This window comes from Eptatretus burgeri, chromosome 15, assembly GCF_056783735.1.
Source record: "Eptatretus burgeri isolate ZD-2024b chromosome 15, Ebu_testis_v1, whole genome shotgun sequence".
Lineage (NCBI taxonomy): Eukaryota > Metazoa > Chordata > Myxini > Myxiniformes > Myxinidae > Eptatretus > Eptatretus burgeri.
In genome coordinates, this window is record NC_140975.1 from 51,849,346 (window position 1) to 51,866,865 (window position 17,520).

Below are 17,520 nucleotides of genomic sequence, written 5' to 3' on the forward strand. Positions count from 1 at the left end.
TCTTCTTTCGGCTGCTCCCATTCGGGGTCACCACAGCGGATCATCCGTATGATCCGCATTGTGATTTGGCACATGTTTTACGCCGGATGCCCTTTCTGACGCAACCCTGGTCGCCTCTTACGACACAGGGATATGGAACACCTATTTTAACTGGGGTATACACCGGCCCAGTACATTGGTACTCACTTTGCCGACTTCGGAAGGATGACAGGCTGAGTCAACCCCCTGGTGTATTAATTCAGTGGCGCAACGGGGCTTGAACTCAGGACCTTTTGGATCCCAAGCCGCTGCCCTAACCACTGCGCCAACACTAGGCATAAGGCCAACACCAGGCCAACACCAAAAAAAATTAAACACGCTCGTCTGATTAATATCAAACCTTGAAAAGCACATCCGCGGGGCCCTGGCAATATTCCTGGCAAGTTTCAATCAGATCGGACCGTCGGTCGTGCAAAAACAAAAAAAGAATAAATAAATAAACATTAATTGTGACGTCATATCACCGTGTCTTGTCATTGGTCGACAGATAAATGGCCGTAACTTGGGAACCGCTCGTCCGATCGATATCAAACCTCGAAAAGGCACATCCGCGGGTCCCTGGCAATATTCCTGGCAAGTTTCAATGAGATCGGACCGGCGGTCGTCGAGAAACGGCAGTCGCAGACAGACAGACAGACACACAGATTGCTGGAATTATAGATAGATATATGGTGTAGGTGTAGGTGTAGTCCAGCCTTGATGGGCTAAATGGTCTCCTCCTGCATCAGCTCTTTGTGCATCCTTTATAGTTACTATCCAAGATAGTACACTAATCTATTGACCATAATGACAAGCTTCAGAAGCTTTGGGATGTTCTTCTATGTGCTCTCCAGAAGCCACTTGTTTGCTTCTGAATTTTCTCTCTTTAATTCCTCTTCAATTTGGGAAAACTGGTGGCCACAGCTTGAATTTAATAAGGACACATTGCAATGAGGAAAAAAAATATCTCATTTTCCACTTACCACTCATGAAACACTGAAGTTTAAAAAAAAATTAAACACACTCTTCCAGTAATGCCATGAATTGTCCCACTCATGAGGCATTATGCATCCTTCCCACCCATAATCTCACAATGACAGCTCTGCCATTCCCTCTACTCTGTCACTTCTGTGATCTGCATATCGTTTGGATGACTTGGTTCTCTCTGTGAACTCCTTAATATGCCAGTTGCTCGATGGAAATCCATCTTGGAATTGAATACCTAATATCCTCGAGACAAGACGGTGCAAAGTGGCCCAAAGCCGGTTTGCCTTGGATTAAATGTCTACAAAGTCCTCAAATTAATGTTGCTTCGCTTGTCCTCGTGGATTTCTGATGTCTTATTTTGCGCTTTTTGTTCCCATTACAAAAGTAATAGCAACACTCAAGGAATTTATGAAACACTTTGCGGATGTTTTAGGACTGGCTTCACCCCATACTGAATTCAATTCATCGTAACAATTTCTAAAAGCCATGCTTCTTTGTGCATCACGGTCATGAGTTTTTCAACCACATAGCGTATCTTCATCGGATGGTGAGGAAGCGTGCAAATGATGATACAAGCATCAAATTTGGCACATTTGTTCTCCAGGGGATTCTAATCAAATCTGCCTGATTGGCCATTTGAAAATCCTAATTTTTCAAAATTTGTATTTTCAAATGGCCAATCAGGCAGTTTTGATCAGAAAACCCTGCAGAACAGAAATGCCAAATTTGATGCTTGTATCATCATTTGCACGATTTTTCTACTATCTACTACACTACATATGTTTTAATTGCTTGGCAGTTGTCTTGAGGGTTTATCATTTTCTCTCACTGGATCAAGACCTACAGCTATATCCAAGCCAAGATTGATGCTGAGGCACCAAAGGAACTGGTGAGTGGTTACTCTGCTCACTGCTCACATGGAATGTTAGCGCCATTGTCCAACAATGCTATGATTAAAGAAACGGACAAAGAGATTCAACTGAGCAGCCATTCTACACCAGTCAAGCACGGAGAACAGCATGATGAGAGTTTTTAAATTACCCTCCACATGGCAAAGAAAATTTTTTATCAGGTTCACACAGCATAATTACCTCCACTACCAGAGGTTGAAGGAGGTAATGTTTTCACCCCTGTCTGTTTGTTTGTCTATTTTTTTCGTGTGCTCAATATCTCAAAACGTTGTGGACGGATTCGGATGAAATTTGGTGGACAGGTTGGGTGTGTGACAAGGATGAATTGGTTCGAATCCAGATCCAGATATGAGAATTTTTTTTATATTTATAGTGATTCTTCACCATTGAGAGATAGGGCTAAAAATGATATATAGCATGATATTTCAAAAGTTTATTGGCCCTGATATGTTCCGCTGGATCAGGCATTGCGTTGCATAGGTATCCGCTTGATCAAGTGCCCTTCTAGTTTTGATACTTTGGAGATAGTGCTATGTGATACAACTGAAGAAGACCAACGTGTTTATTTGAATCAGCACACTTAAGATTAATTATCATTGTACAGAAACCGAATCAGGTCTCGATTTACCATTTACTGACTGTGATGCATGAGCCCCCCCACGCCACATGCACACACACTCATCCACATGCTCGTGATGCCAGTTTCACCAGCATATGTGATATCTTTAACACTGTGTTTCACATGTGCTGAATGGCACACAAACCAAATGGAATCTGATAAAAAAAATAACTTAATAAGCTGCCTTACTTTCTAGCATCACGAGTGTTAATTGGCATAATTTGCCCCAAAGAGAAATACTTAATTCAAAGCACTTGCAAAGGGATACATAACGTATTTAATGACACACACCTGGACTTTACACATTATTCAAGCAGAAAAAAATCTGCTGATTAGCTGAAAAGAAAATGACCAAGACATCTGAAAGCATAAAAATACGATATGGTGTCCTAAAACAGCACAAGGTGATATTCTGGACATTCACAGAATAACAGTTGTAATGACCAGTTTTTCTGATACCGAAGGATTTAGTTTGACGGTGTACTCACTTCTGAGATGTCTGTTTGGTGCTTGATCAGAATTTAATACAGAATAAAAAAAAAACTTGATCTTGTGTCGTGTGAATGGGGTAACATGTTATCCTCTGGGGAAATTCAGTCGGCTGTCTCACCTGCAATTTTGTGGACCTTCTTCATTGCTACATTAAGCCTGGTGTTGAATTCACAGTTAAGGTGGCTGGCTAAGATCTTAGGGTCTTGTGTTTGCACCCCTGTTGTGTCATTATATAGCACCAGGTGGGTTGACAGCCTGTCATCCTTCTGAGGTTGGCAAAATGAGTACCAGCTCACTGAAACAGGCGCACTGCTTTTTCCAAATCCAAGCACTCTCAACTAACGATGAGATGAGAACATAGTTATATCGATAACCCAAACAGGGATGGAACCAGGAATTTCAAGATTGGGGCTGGGGGGGGGGTGGATGCACCAGACCATAGGGTTCAAGAGAGGGTGGGGAGTGGGGCTTTGGGGTCCTTGCCCCAGGCAATTTTGAGAAATTGATCATCAGAAACTGCATTTCCTGTGCTTTTGGAAGTTTTCTGCAGTTCATTGTGTTCTTCTGTGGCCCAACAGTTCAGCGGATTCGTGATTAATGAGCCAGACTCGCAAACTAGCCCAGCCGACCCTTAGTTTAAAAAGGCCTATGCACACCTGTAGTGTGAGATGATGGCGTTGACCATCTGTTTGCTGGGCAAAGCCCGGCACCGCCATGTGCTGAGCTTGCAAAGCTTATGGCAAGGGTTCTCCCCATAAAAGAGATCAGATAGGACGGCGGGTGTGAATAATTTTATGACTCATAAATGATGCTATTTTGGAATAGATGGTGCTTGTGTTTCCATATGAAAATGTCACACACATCATGTTGGATATGGGGAAGTCATGGTGTATGTTCATTCTGGCCAGAGATGCCATCCGACTTTCTCCCATGGAATCTCTTAGATCAGTCTTCAACCACCACAGGCAAGAAAATGACAGGAGCCTAGAGGGAGGATGTGCATCCAATATGGAAACTTTTAATATGAGATGGTTGGAGTGTGTATTCTTCATCTGTGAGGTCGGTGGTTCGAATCCTGGCTGAGTCCAAATATTTTAAATGGGATGGAGGGCAAGTCCAAGAGAAGGTCCCCTCAGATGGCAGAATTTCATATTCATGCCACAGCTCTAATTTCAACGAGATTTTCATGTCTGAATGTGAAATTTTATTAATCTTTTAAAGAAAGAGGCAAGTTCATCGGTTTAAGGTGTGAAATCACGAAAACTCATTTACCTTTATGCAAATTAGGTGTTACGTATGGAATAATTAGAAATGCTGATGTAGTTGCAAAGCTTATGTTGTCAGGTCAGGTCAGACCAGATTAGATCTGTGACTTGCTAAAGGTACCAGGTAAACCTGTACTAACCTGTTCCAGAGTCGGGTTGGCGGTGACTAAATCGTCTCCCCCAACAGGTTTCCTAGTGAAGAAGGTGTTTGAATATGGACACCCAGCAGGATTAAAAGCAAAACCTGTCAAAGGGCGGATGAGCTCCTTGTGAGCCAATGGCCATCCATATCTGGTGGCCAACTGCATCTGCGGATATGCTCCTGCAGTTGGGTTACTTTTTCAGGAGATTCATTGCAGGATTTGCACTCCGGCCACCGCAAAACCCTTCAATCTGCAAAACACAAAAACGCAAAGAAATCTGAAAACCCACTCCATGGGAGTACCTCATGTGCAACTCCCCTCCGCAGGGCAGCTCACTGGATGACAGGATTAGGGCAAGGCCTTTGGAACTACCACTCCTTGTTGATAGGAGGAAAACCATGGGTAACCTTCCCAGGTCAGAATGCGGTCATGTGTCATCGGTGTGCTGAGGTGTTGTCCACCTGATGGCGGTCTCCTTTGGTTAACCTGAGGCGGTCCCTTCGGGTGGGTACCTGGAATGTCCGATCCCTAAGAGAGGATGATCACCTGTCTCTGTTATCATCTGAGCTCAAGCGTTTGGACATCGGGATTGCAGCTCTCTCTGTGGTTCAGAAACTGGATAGTGGAGAGATAACGGCTAGTAGTGGTTATACTGGATAGTGGTTATACCTATTCTTGGTCTGGTCACTCTGATGGTTACCATGCCCAAGGAGTTTCTGTAGCTGTGTCCAATAAGCTGACTCAAATGATAATTGAGGTAACACCGGTCAGTGAGTGTATTATGAGACTTAGGATTCGTCACTCCTTGGGTATCATTTCCCTGGTCTCTGTATCTGCTCTGACTGAGGCGAGTGATCTCACTGTGAAGGATGCATTCTACGCCACGCTTGAGTGTGTTTAATCACTGCCCCAGATGAGATACTCTTCTCGTTTTCGGGAATTTCAATGCATCAACTGGAACTGACAGGGATGGTGATGAGATACGTGTTGGTCCCCATGGGCCTGGAACTGTGAACCAGAATAGCGCTAAGTTCCTTGACTTTACACGAAGTCATGGATTTAGGGTCACTGGTTCATGGTTTCAGCACCCACAGGCTCATCGCTGGACTTCGAATTCCACGGACAGTGGTGTGACAAAAAAGATTGACCATGTGCTTGTTGATGGTTGCTGGAGGATGATCCAGAAAGGCAGGGTCTACCGGAGTGCCCAGTTCCTCAACACCAACCACAGGCTTGTAGCAACTATGAAGTTGTGGCTTAAATCTGGGAGAATGGAGCCATCTCAGCCTAGGCTGGGTGTTAGCAAGCTCAAAGATGAGAGGGTAGCCGAGGTGAACAGGCTGAGTGGGGATTTGGGGGGTCTGGGTGCTTTGGGGAATCATGAAGAGTTGCGGAGTGCCTTCAACCTCACCATCCTTGATGTTGCTGGTGGATGTCTTGGAACTCGCTGTCGGGCGAAGCAGAATTTTGTCTCTCAAGGGACACTGGATACCATTGACCAGAGTTGCAGGGCCAGGCTTAATCACAGACCTGAGCTATTCAGGGAGTTGAGGTGTAAAACTGCACATGTGCGAGGAATCTGTGAGGGGGTAGAGCATCACCTGTGGCCAAGTGATTCTCATCCTGCTTACAGGGGAATTCGTGCATTGTGTTCCACAAAGCCTGTCCCTCGGTGTACTCCAGTTAGAGCGGAGGGTGGTGGGTTCTTGACAGAGTCCAAAGTGAAGGCCCACTGGGCTGGTTCCTTTGAGCAGTTGTACCAGGGTGATCCACCAGCTGTTGAGTTGGATATCAGGGGTGTTACTATCCCTATTTCTGACCCTCCAATTAACTGTGATCCACCTTCATTTGTGGAAACACAGGCTGCGGTGAACTGGATGAAATGGGGTAAAGCTCCAGGGATCTGTGGCATCCATGCTGAACTTCCCTTGGCTGGCGGAAATGCTGAACTCATCTCATTGCATGCAGTTCTGTGCTCTACCTGGAACACAGGCATCATCCCAACTGACTGGAAGAGGGGCCTTGTTGTCCCTCTCTGGAAAGAGAAGGGTGACCGCCAGGACTGCAACAACTACCGAGAGATGACGCGGCTATCAGTTCTGGGAAAGGTCTTTGCTCGGATAATTCTTTATGTAGTTCGCCACCATCTGCTTGAGCAACAGCGTCCAGAGCAGTCAGGCTTTGCACCAAAGAGGTCAATGATTGACCGTATCCTTGCCCTTCGGGTCCTCACCGAACGCAGACGAGAATTTCGGCGGCGGCTGCTTGCAGCCTATGTTGATCTCTGCAAAGCGTTTGATTCAGTGAATTGGTATGCCCTCTGGAGGATTCCATGTCTTTGTGGGGTGCCACCAAAACTGATCTATCTGATGCCTGATCTATACTCTGGTAATTTGAATGCTGTGAGTTGTGGTAATACCATCTCTGACTTACTGCCAGTTGTTATTGCAGTTCATTGGGGGTGTGTGCTGGCCCACACACTTTTCACCAATTGAATGGATTGTATTCTGGGGAGGATGTCGGAGAGATCAAGCTGTGGTGTGTCGTTTGGGAATAACAAGATCTCAGACCTTCATTTTGCAGATGATGCTGTCATCTTTGCAGAGACTCTGGACATGCTTTTGAGGGCCCTTGAGGTGCTGAATGAGGGAGGAATCGGAGCCCCTGGAATTACGGGTTTCCTGGGTCAAAACGAATATCCAGGCTTTCAATGACATTTTGAATGCTGCTATCTTGTCTGTACCTTTTTGTAGTGAAGATGTTGAGGTCATGGAGAGATTCAATTGCCTTGGCAGTGATATTCATATCTCTGCTGGCTGTGAGGAAGAGGTCAATGGACGTCTGGGTCGAGCCTGAGGAGTCTTGGATTCACTGGATCATGGGGTGTGGCGCTGCCGGTACCTGTGCAGGAGGGTGAAAGTCCAATTCTTCAGGTCCTTCATGCTTCCATTCTTGCTCTACAGATGTGAGACTTGGACTCTGACCAGGGATCTGAAATGGCGACTTAATTCCTTTGGTTCCAGGTCTCTTTGGAAAATCCTTGGCTCTCGCTGGTCGGACTTTGTGTCCAATGAGCGGTTGCTGAGAGAGTCTCAAATGAGATTTGTCACCTGCATAGTCTGAGCCTCAGCTATGATTGTATGGAAATCTGGCTCGTTTTCCTGATGCTGATCCTGCTCACCAGATTCTTTCAGCGAGGGAGTCTTGTGAGTGGAGGAGGCCAATGTGCTGACCACGTGCCTCATGGTTGCAGCAAATCGATCAGCATCTCAAGGAGATGGGGATGGGCCAGGCGTCTGCCTGGGGGATTGCCAGACGGAGGCCACTGGAGTACAGGTGGAATGAGGACGCAGCGACGAGCTGCTCCGTCAGGTCAGGTCAGGTATGGGAGCATGTGCCAGAACAGCACGTCGCTGCGTCCACTTTCCGCCGGTACTCCAGGGGCCTCCGTCTGGCCATCCCCCAGGCAGATGCCAGGCCCATCCCCATCTCCTTGAGACGATGGTCAACCTGTTGCAACCATGAGGCACGTGGTCGACCCACTGGCCTCCTCCACTCATGAGACTCCCTCGCTGAGAGAATCTGGTGAGCAGGATCAGAGTCAGGAAAACGAGCCACATGTCCATACAGCCGCAACTGACGCTCACGGACTATGCAGGTAACAAATCTCATCCGAGTCTCTCTCAGCAACTGCTCGTTGGACACAAAATCCGACCAGCGATAGCCAAGGATTCTCCGAAGAGACCTGGTACCAAAGGAATTAAGTCTCCATCTCAGATCCTTGGTCAGAGTCCAAGTCTCGCACCCATAGAGCAAGACTGGAAGTACCAAGGACCTGAAGACTCGGACTTTCGTCCTCCCACACAGGTACCGGCAGCGCCACACCCCATGATCCAGTGAATCCATGACTCCGCAGGCCCGACCCAGAAGTCTATTGACCTCTGACTCTTAGCCAGCAGAGACATGAATATCACTGCCAAGGTAAGTGAATCTCTCCACGACCTCAACATCCTCACCACAAACAGACACAGACAGGACAGCAGCATCCAAGATGTCACCGAAAGCCTGGATCTTAGTTTTGACCCAAGAAACCCGTAATCCCAACGGCTCCGACTCCTCATTCAGCACCTCGAGGGCCCCCAAGAGGATGTCTAAAGTCTCCGCAAAGATGATTGCATCATCTGCAAAGTCAAGGTCCGAGATCTTGACATTCCCAAATGATGCACCGCAACTTGATCTCTCTGACATCCTCCCTAGAATCCAGTCCATACAAGTGCTGAAAAGTGTGGGGGCAAGTACACATCCCTGACGAACTCCAGTAACAACTGGAAATAAGTCAGAGGTGGTACCACCACACTTCACAGCACTCTCAGAACTAGAGTAGAGTTCAGACATCAGATCGATCAGTTTTGGTGGCACCCCACGAAGACCAAGAATCCTCCAGAGGACAACCCGATTCACTGAATCGAACGCTTTACAGAGATCAACATAGGCTGCAAGCAGCCCCTGCCGAAACTCTCGTCTGCGTTCGGTGAGGACACGAAGTGCAAGGATACGGTCAATCGTTGACCTCTTTGGTGTAAAGCCTGACTGCTCTGGACGCTGGTGCTCAAGCAGGTGGTGGCGAACCCGATCGAGAATTATCCGAGCAAAGACCTTGCCCAGCACTGAGAGCAGCGTCACCCCTCGGTAGTTGTTGCAGTCTTGGCGATCACCCTTCCCTTTCCAGAGAGGGACAACAAGGCCCCTCTTCCAGTCAGTTGGGATGATGCCTGTGTTCCAGGCAGAGCACAAAACTGCATGCAACGACACGAGTGCAGCATTTCCACCAGCCTTGAGAAGTTCAGCATGGATGCCACAGATCCCTGGAGCTTTGCCCCGTTTCAACTGGTTCACCGCAGCCCGTGTTTCCACAAGCGTAGGTGGACCACAGTTGATTCGAGGGTCAGCAACAGGGATTGTAACACCCTTGACGTCCAACTCGACAGTTGGGGGATCAGCCTGGTACAACCGCTCAAAGTAACCGGCCCAGCGGGCCTTCACTTCAGACTCCTCTGTCAAGAGCCTACCACTCTCTGCTCGAACTGTAGTGCTCCGAGGGATGGGCTTGGATGAACATAATGCGCGAATTCCTCTGTAAGCGGGACGAGAATCACCTGTCCACAGGTGATGCTCTACCCCCTCACAGATTCCTTGCACATAGGCCTCCTTGTCCACCCTCAGTGCACGTACAGTTTTAAGCCTCAGCTCCCTGAACAGCTCAGCTCTGCCATTCAGCCTGGCCCTGCGACTCTGGTCAATGGTATCCAGTGTCCCTTGAGAGACAAAATTCTTCTTTGCCCTGCGGTGAGCTCCAAGGCATCCACCGGCAACATCGAGGACGGTGGTCTTGAAGGCGCTCCACAACTCTTCAGGACCCCCCAAAGCACCCAGACCCCCCAAGTGTCCACTCAGCCTGTTCGCAAACTCCTCAGCTACTCTCTCATCCCTGAGCTTGGCAACATCCAGCCTTGGCTGGGATGGTACCATTCTCCAGGATTTAAGGTGCAGCTTTAGAGTTGCTACAACAAGCCTGTGGTCAGTATTGAGGAACTGAGCACTCCGGTAGACCCTGCAGTTCTGGATCATCCTCCAACGACCGTCAATGAGGACATGGTCAATCTCCTTTGCCACACCGCCAGCGTTGGAATACCAAGTCCAGCGATGAGCTTGTGGGCGCTGAAACCATGAACCAGCCACCCTAAGTCCATGACTTCTTGCAAAGTCAAGGAACTTAGTGCTATTCTGGTTCATAGTTCCTGACCCATGGGGACCAACACACACCTTATAACCATCCCTATCAGTTCCAGTCGATGCATTGAAATCCCCCAAGACTAGAAGTGTATCTCGTCTGGGGCACTGATCAACCACAGACTCGAGTGTGGCGTAGAATGCATCCTTCACGGTGAGATCACTCGCCTCAGTCGGAGCATAAACAGAGACCAGGGAAATGACACCTAAGGAGTGACGAATCCTTACTCTCATAATACGCTCATTGACCGGTGTTACCTCAATTATCATTGGGGTCAGCTTATTGGACACAGCTACAGCAACTCCTTGGGTATGGTAACCATCAGAGCGACCAGACCAATAGTAGGTGTAACCACCCACCATTATCTCGCCGCAATCCGGTCTCCGAACCTCAGAGAGAGCTGCAATCCCGATGTCCAAACGCTTGAGCTCAGATGATAACAGAGACAGGTGATCATCCTCTCTTAGGGATAGGACATTCCAGGCACCCACCCGAAGGGACCGCCTCAGGTTAACCCAAGGAGACCGCCGTCTGGTGGACGACACCTCAGCACCACTCCGACACACTCTCCCATACCTGACCTGATTTGTCAATTAAACCAAACTTTATAACAATTTTTTACATGAACATGAATACTCCAACAAATACACAAGAAAATAATTGTTCACATTCATTAATTATGCAAATCGGCCTGTTCTTAATAAGCGAATTCCCATTCATAACAATTTCACATGGATTTTTTTGGATTATACTGAAAGCTCCAAAAAAAATTTAATGCCATTTTCAGAAGTTCTAATTCATCATGTATTGGTCATTTATCCTGTATTTCTAAGTTAAATTATAAGTAGATAATTAGTTCACAAGGAATTTTAAAATGTTACACATGGGACAATAGCGTTACGTATTGGACATTGCTTGCAGTCTGTGGGAAAGGCTACTTCAACATCGCAAAAATATCAAATATACTTTGGCCAGTAAACATTTTGGGCATTCATGTATTCTCATGAGACCTTTCCTCCACACCTGACCCAGTTTAAGGCAGACTAAACAACGTGGGATCATTCGTTTTGTGAGGAGGGGTGAAACCTCCTTTTGAAGAAGATATGAGTTTTTGTTTGTCATTATTTCAGGCTCCTCTAAGTTTCTGTTTTTTTCTATTAAAGACTGGAATATGTACACTATATGGCCAAAAGTATGTGGACACCTGTTCGTCTAACATATCATTCCAAAATCATGGGCATTAATATGGAGTTGGTCCCCGCTTTGCTGCGAAAACAGCCTCCACTCTTCTGGGAAGGCTTTCCACTAGATGTTGGAACATTTCTGCAGGAATTTGCTTCCATTCAGCCACATAAGCATTATTGAGGTTTGGCACTGATGTTGGGCAATTAGGTTTGGCTTGCAGTCGGTATTCCAATTCATCCCAAAGGTGTTCGATGGGATTGAGGTCAGGGCTCTGTGCAGGTCAATCAAGTTCTTCGACACTGATCTCGGCAAACTATTTCTGAATGGACCTCCCTTTGTGCACAGGGGCATTGTCATGCTGAAACCAGAAAGGACCTTCCCCAAACTGTTGCCACAGAGTTGGAAGCACAGAATCGTCTTGAATGTCATTGTACACTGCAGCGTTAAGATTTCCCTTCAATGGAACTAAGGGACCTAGCCTGAACCATGAAAAACAGCCCCATACCATTATTCCTCCTCCACCAAACTTTACAGTTGGCACGATGCATTCGGGCAAGTAGCGTTCTCCTGGTATCCGCCAAACCCAGATTCATCCGTCAGACTGCCAGATGGTGAAGTGTGATTCATCTCTCCAGAGAATGTGTTTCCATTGCTCCAGAGTTCAATGGTGGTGAGATTTACACCACTCCAGCTGATGCTTGGCATTGCGCATTGTGATCTTTGGCTTGTGTGCGGCTGCTCGGCTAAGGAAACCCATTTCATGAAGCTCTCGATGAACAATGCTTGTGCTGATATTGCATCCAGAGTCAGTTTGGAACTCGGTAGTGAGTGTTGCAACTGACAACAGATGATTTTTTCCACGCTACGCGCTTCAGCACTCAGCGGTCCTGTTCTGTGAGCTTGTGTGGCCTACCACTTCTGGGAAGGTTGTTGCTCTTAGACATTTCCACTTCACAATAACAGCACTTACAGTTGACCTGGGCAGCTCTATCAGGGCACAAATTTGATGAACTGACTTGTTGGAAAGGTGGCATCCTATGACAGTGTCACGTTGAAAGTCACTGAGCTCTTCAGTACAGCCCATTCTTCTGACAATGTTTGTCTATGGAGATTACATGGTTGTGTGCTTGATTTTATACACCTGTCAGCAATAAGTGTGTCTGAAATAGCTGAATCCACTAATTAGAAGGGTTGTCCACATACTTTTGGCCATGTTGTGTATTTCCCTTTTACCCAAAATTAATACCTTCTATTCCTTTGTGCATATGACGAGAAGTAGTCCATATTATGACGAAATTGTCAGATTTGATATTTTCAGTCTACAGTAGTTGATAAATATTTACCTCAACATGCAATTACTTTCCTTGAATGTACAAAATCCCTGAGGTCCTGAGACAAATCAAAACAAAAATCTATTTGAGCATTAAAAAAAAATTAATTACCAACAAATTACTCTATGCAAATTATTTTGTTTATTTTCATTCCTTGTGCACACACAAAAACAGATCTGTCCGATGTGTCCTGTCCGGGTTTAATCATAAGTACATTTTTGTGTGTCTGCAATAAAGTTGTGCATTTCATTTTCTTCAGAAGTACTTGCAAACCATGGTTAATATGATTCTAATTTACAATCATTTTGCATTTTTAATACTTAATAACCAGATGATCACTTTGTTTCATATCCTACGACATGAATTGCTGAGTTTATAATAGTTAAATGTTAGATCTTTGTGTCAAAATATGCTCAAGCCTGTTGATTGTGTTATGAAAGGCAATTTACACCAACAATGTAAATATTGCATGAAAAGCCGATGGATAATTTTGTCCCATACGTAACATGTCCCATATGTAACGCGTCCTTCGTGAGCATTAATGAATATTTCTTGACTACTGTGTACTTTTTCGAACATAATTTGTGACGAGTTAAGCAAGTGTTTCAACTTGCTCCATAATGAACATTCTGGTGAATGATAACATACTTTCAGAGAACTTTGAACTTGAACATATTGCTTTGAAAAATCGTTTCTTGTGGTCCCATGCGTAACGTACCATGTTTTCTCTAATTACATAATCATCCCAAGGACTAATGACATAAATTATTGTGAGTATTCTCCTTGCAGATGCCCAACATTAGAGTAAAAATCACTGAAATCAATGGCTATCTTAATTGTTTTTCAGGGGGTTAAACTTTCTGAATGTCCCATACGTAATGTGCGCAAATTCTTGGACTTGCCCTTTACTCGAAGCATGGTTCTTGAAATAGTGGTGTAAAATGGAGAGCGATGTGTCGGCTTCCTGTTCGCTTCCATATTTGCATGTGACATCACCTCAAGGGAAAAATCTTGTGCTGGAGCAGAAGCTATCGGAAACACATGACGATTGGAAACATGATGCCACAATTTTAGTATGGTCTGTCGCACTAACAGACAAAAACAAGTTGGTAATCGTCCTCTTTTGTCGGACCTCTTATGACACTCCCCCCCCCCCACCCACCCTCTGTTGAGCGTGTGTGGTACTGGGTGTTACATGAATATTAATGAATGCATGATGAACCGGAACTGACAAGGCAGAACCGAGAGTGATGTCAGAGAGCTGTGGAGTTAGGGCAGCAGGAGACGCCATCAAAAACGGTTGAGCTGAAGAACCTACGTGTTGCCTGAATTTGCTCCACAACAGTGTGTTCGTGGACTCGTCCAACCGATCATGCGGAGCATCTGATAGTACTTGCAGATTACTCATCACAACCTGACAGTGCGCATACACATCACCGCTGACAACAATGCAGTGGGTCCTGCATCGACTGAGGTACTACTGCATGTGCTTGCAAATTGGAAATAGCTGGGGGTCTTTTTCCATCACTTGGAGACAAAAATTAGGGTGAAAATAGCAGTTTGTGTAAAAGTGAAGCCAAAACATGTGGAAAGTCTAAAGTTGGGGGGGTGCGCACCCCCTGTACCCCCTCCCCCCATCTCCGTCCCCGGATCCGCCCTTGCCAAGACGGAGAATTTAAGCACGATAACCATTCCTGTTACACAGTGAGGCACATAGTGTTGTTGAGGTGTATTCATTTGGCTAAAGGGTACAGCCCTGGACGGATCACCACTCTGATGCAGGATACTCAAATGGCTCCTTACCCCAGTAAGCTGGTACTCATTTTACCAACCTCGGAAGGATGACAAGTTGAGTCAGCCCACCTGGTGTTATTTCAACAGCGAAAAATGGAGCTCAAAGTGTGTGTGTGTGTGTGTGTGTGTGTGTGTGTGTGTGTGTGTGTGTGTGTGTGTGTGTGTGTGTGTGTGTGTGTGTGTGTGTGTGTGTGTGTGTGTGTGTGTGTGTGTGTGTGTGTTTTCCCATCCCAGGTGAATAAGGTGCTAGTTGGTGATGCCTGACATGTTTTCACATGCATCTCCTCACCCACAACATGATTTTGGAGTATATGACCAGCACTATAGAATTAATCATTGTCAATAAATTTCTATTATTCAATCAATCAATCTCTGGCCATAATTGGAGAAAAACTCATGAAGAATCAACACATGTCGCTTGTGTGTCGGCCTGGCACGATGGCCTCGGGGTATGCATACTCACCTCTGAGCTGTCAAGCCTGGGTTCCTCTGGCGTATGCAATGGGACGGGGGGGGGGAGGCAGGCAGACTGCCCCCCCCCCCAACAGCATTTTGGCCAAAAAAGTAAGGGATTATTTTTTGTGTACATAGTTGAGGATCATGGAAGTGCAAGTAAACTGAATGGATCATGACACACCATGACAAAGAAAACAGCAGAGAGAGGGGGGACACCAACAGCATAGGTGAAGGACAAGACAGAAGCAGATTTTCACAAACAATGGGTGTGAGGAGGAATGGGGGGCAGAAGAGGATGGGCAAGATGGATACAGAAGGAAACTCTCAGGAAGGAAAACTGGAAATTTCGAAGGAGGAAAGATTGGTGTGGGATTTTAGAGGTTAACAAGGGTAAAAAGGATCATGGTTTTAGATTGGGGATGATCTGAGATGATTTATCGTTCCTGTGACCTTGCCCCCCCCCTCACATTCATTCAAAGGAAAAACAGATAAATGAGGCCTCATAGAGGTGCTCAGCTTGAGATAACATCTTGAAGATGGAATCTCAGCACCATGACGCCCTGCATTGGGATGGTTCTCAGGCCCGGCACTATGAGCCCTGCATTAATTAAGATGGATCTCAGCACCATGAGCCTTACATTGAGATGGATCTCAGCACCATGAGCCCTACATTGACATGGATCTCAGCACCATGAGCCCTACATTGACATGGATCTCAGCACCATGAGTCCTGCATTAATTAAGATGGATCTCAGCACCATGAGCCTTACATTGAGATGGATCTCAGCACCATGAGCCCTGCATTAACTAAGATGGATCTCAGCACCATGAGCCTTACATTGACATGGATCTCAGCACCATGAGCCCTGCATTAATTAAGATGGATCTCAGCACCATGAGCCTTACATTGAGATGGATCTCAGCACCATGAGCCCTATATCGAGATGGATCTCAGCACCATGAGCCCTGCATTAATTAAGATAGATCTCAGCACCATGAGCCTTACATTGAGATGGATCTCAACACTATGAGACCTATATTGAGATGGATCTTAGCACCATGAACCCTCAGCAATTTGGGAACGTGGGATTAATTGTTGAACATATATGTCATTCTATTGTTTTCTCTCCCTGTAAATAGTTGTTTACCTGCCACTGTAAATACTTTTGTTACTGCCACTAAAAGCCATTTCCTTAAGAAATTATGTTCTGACTTATTCTGTCTGTCCTGATGGTGGCAGAAGACTGCTGAGGCGTTTGGCCAGCTTGGATTAATTGTCTTAGTTTGATCTCAGATGTGGTTACATGACGTTGGTTCAGCTCGGCTGACTGACTAGGGTCTGTTGCTTAACCACCGGCACGGTTCCCCTTTTGCATTGCTTAACTCACTGGCACGGTAAACCAACCTTGTGCGTGATGATCCGGCCAGAGTTGAAAGTTGCAAAAACAGCGTCCATGCTCTCTCTGAGACACGCCGTCCTCTTGGAGTTGTATGCGGAGGCGATATCCCGTCACAATATAATATACAGTATATACAGTCGTATGTACATTTGTTCAGATTAGCCGAATTCAATTCACTGCGGGATGAAGGCCTCCTTCGACTTGTGTTGAGGGAATAGGCTAACTCACCATCCCTGTGAAGTGCATGCTGATGAGACAGTTACGAGAAGAATTTATAATTTGCTCAGGGTGGTGGTGATAAGTCATCTACTCATCGTGTAGGACACTGTGGAATCTTTAACGTCCACCAACATATGCAGATGGGACACCCAGCTTCCCATCCACCTGAGACACAGCTCACATCATGATGCAATGCCCTGCCTGTAAAATACAAATCCGACAATTTAGCCAGGCTGAGAATCAAAACCAAGCGACACCGCTCAAAGGTAAGTGTGCTGTCTCTGTGGCATCCTGCCAGACTTTTGACGATGTATGCATACGGTATGTGTAAACACGCAATGACACACATACCTCCTCCACACATGCTTGCACATACATGCATATTCACCTATTATTTGTAGGTAACTATTGATGCCAGCAGGTGTGTTGCGGCAGTGATGCGTCACGAGCAAGCCACCCATCAAATGAACGTTATTCCTTCACATTGTCAGTTATGATATTGGTTTAAAATCAGAGAACCCATTTTCATGGATAGCCGGATGGTGAGTTAAACCATTCATGGTGTTTCCATGCACTCACGATTTCACAGCCGAGCCTGAGAAGCAACAAGATTAATTAACATCGAAAAACATTACTTGGTTTTACGTTGCTCCTTTTCCAATGGAGCCGACTGACCCATTAAAATGAAAATAAACAAATCCATGAGGCGTTTTATATGCTGATTAATGCTGGCTCGATGTGGAACGATTTAATACACAAGCACAGTGGGAAATGCAAGAAAGCATTTTGTGTCTCTGTGTCAATGCACTGAGCAAAGTGTAGTACAGTGTCCTGAACACACCGGTTCAATAGCTGTTTTATATTGTAACGAAAATACCCCAAGGAGGTGAGATAACTATTTAATGTAGT

The 17,520-nt window shown here is 45.8% G+C and overlaps 1 long non-coding RNA gene across 1 annotated transcript in view; it reads right to left on the reverse strand.

The window, feature by feature from the left end:
- Nucleotides 1–2,891: 2,891 nt before the first annotated feature.
- The window catches only part of LOC147012156 (uncharacterized), a 35,137-nt gene continuing 20,508 nt past the window's right edge, over nt 2,892–17,520 (reverse strand). The window contains exons 2-3 of the long non-coding RNA XR_015051829.1: nt 13,645–13,770; nt 2,892–4,685 (exon numbers count right to left, since the gene is read on the reverse strand). This is a non-coding gene — a long non-coding RNA (uncharacterized LOC147012156). The remainder of the gene's footprint in view (nt 4,686–13,644; nt 13,771–17,520) is intronic.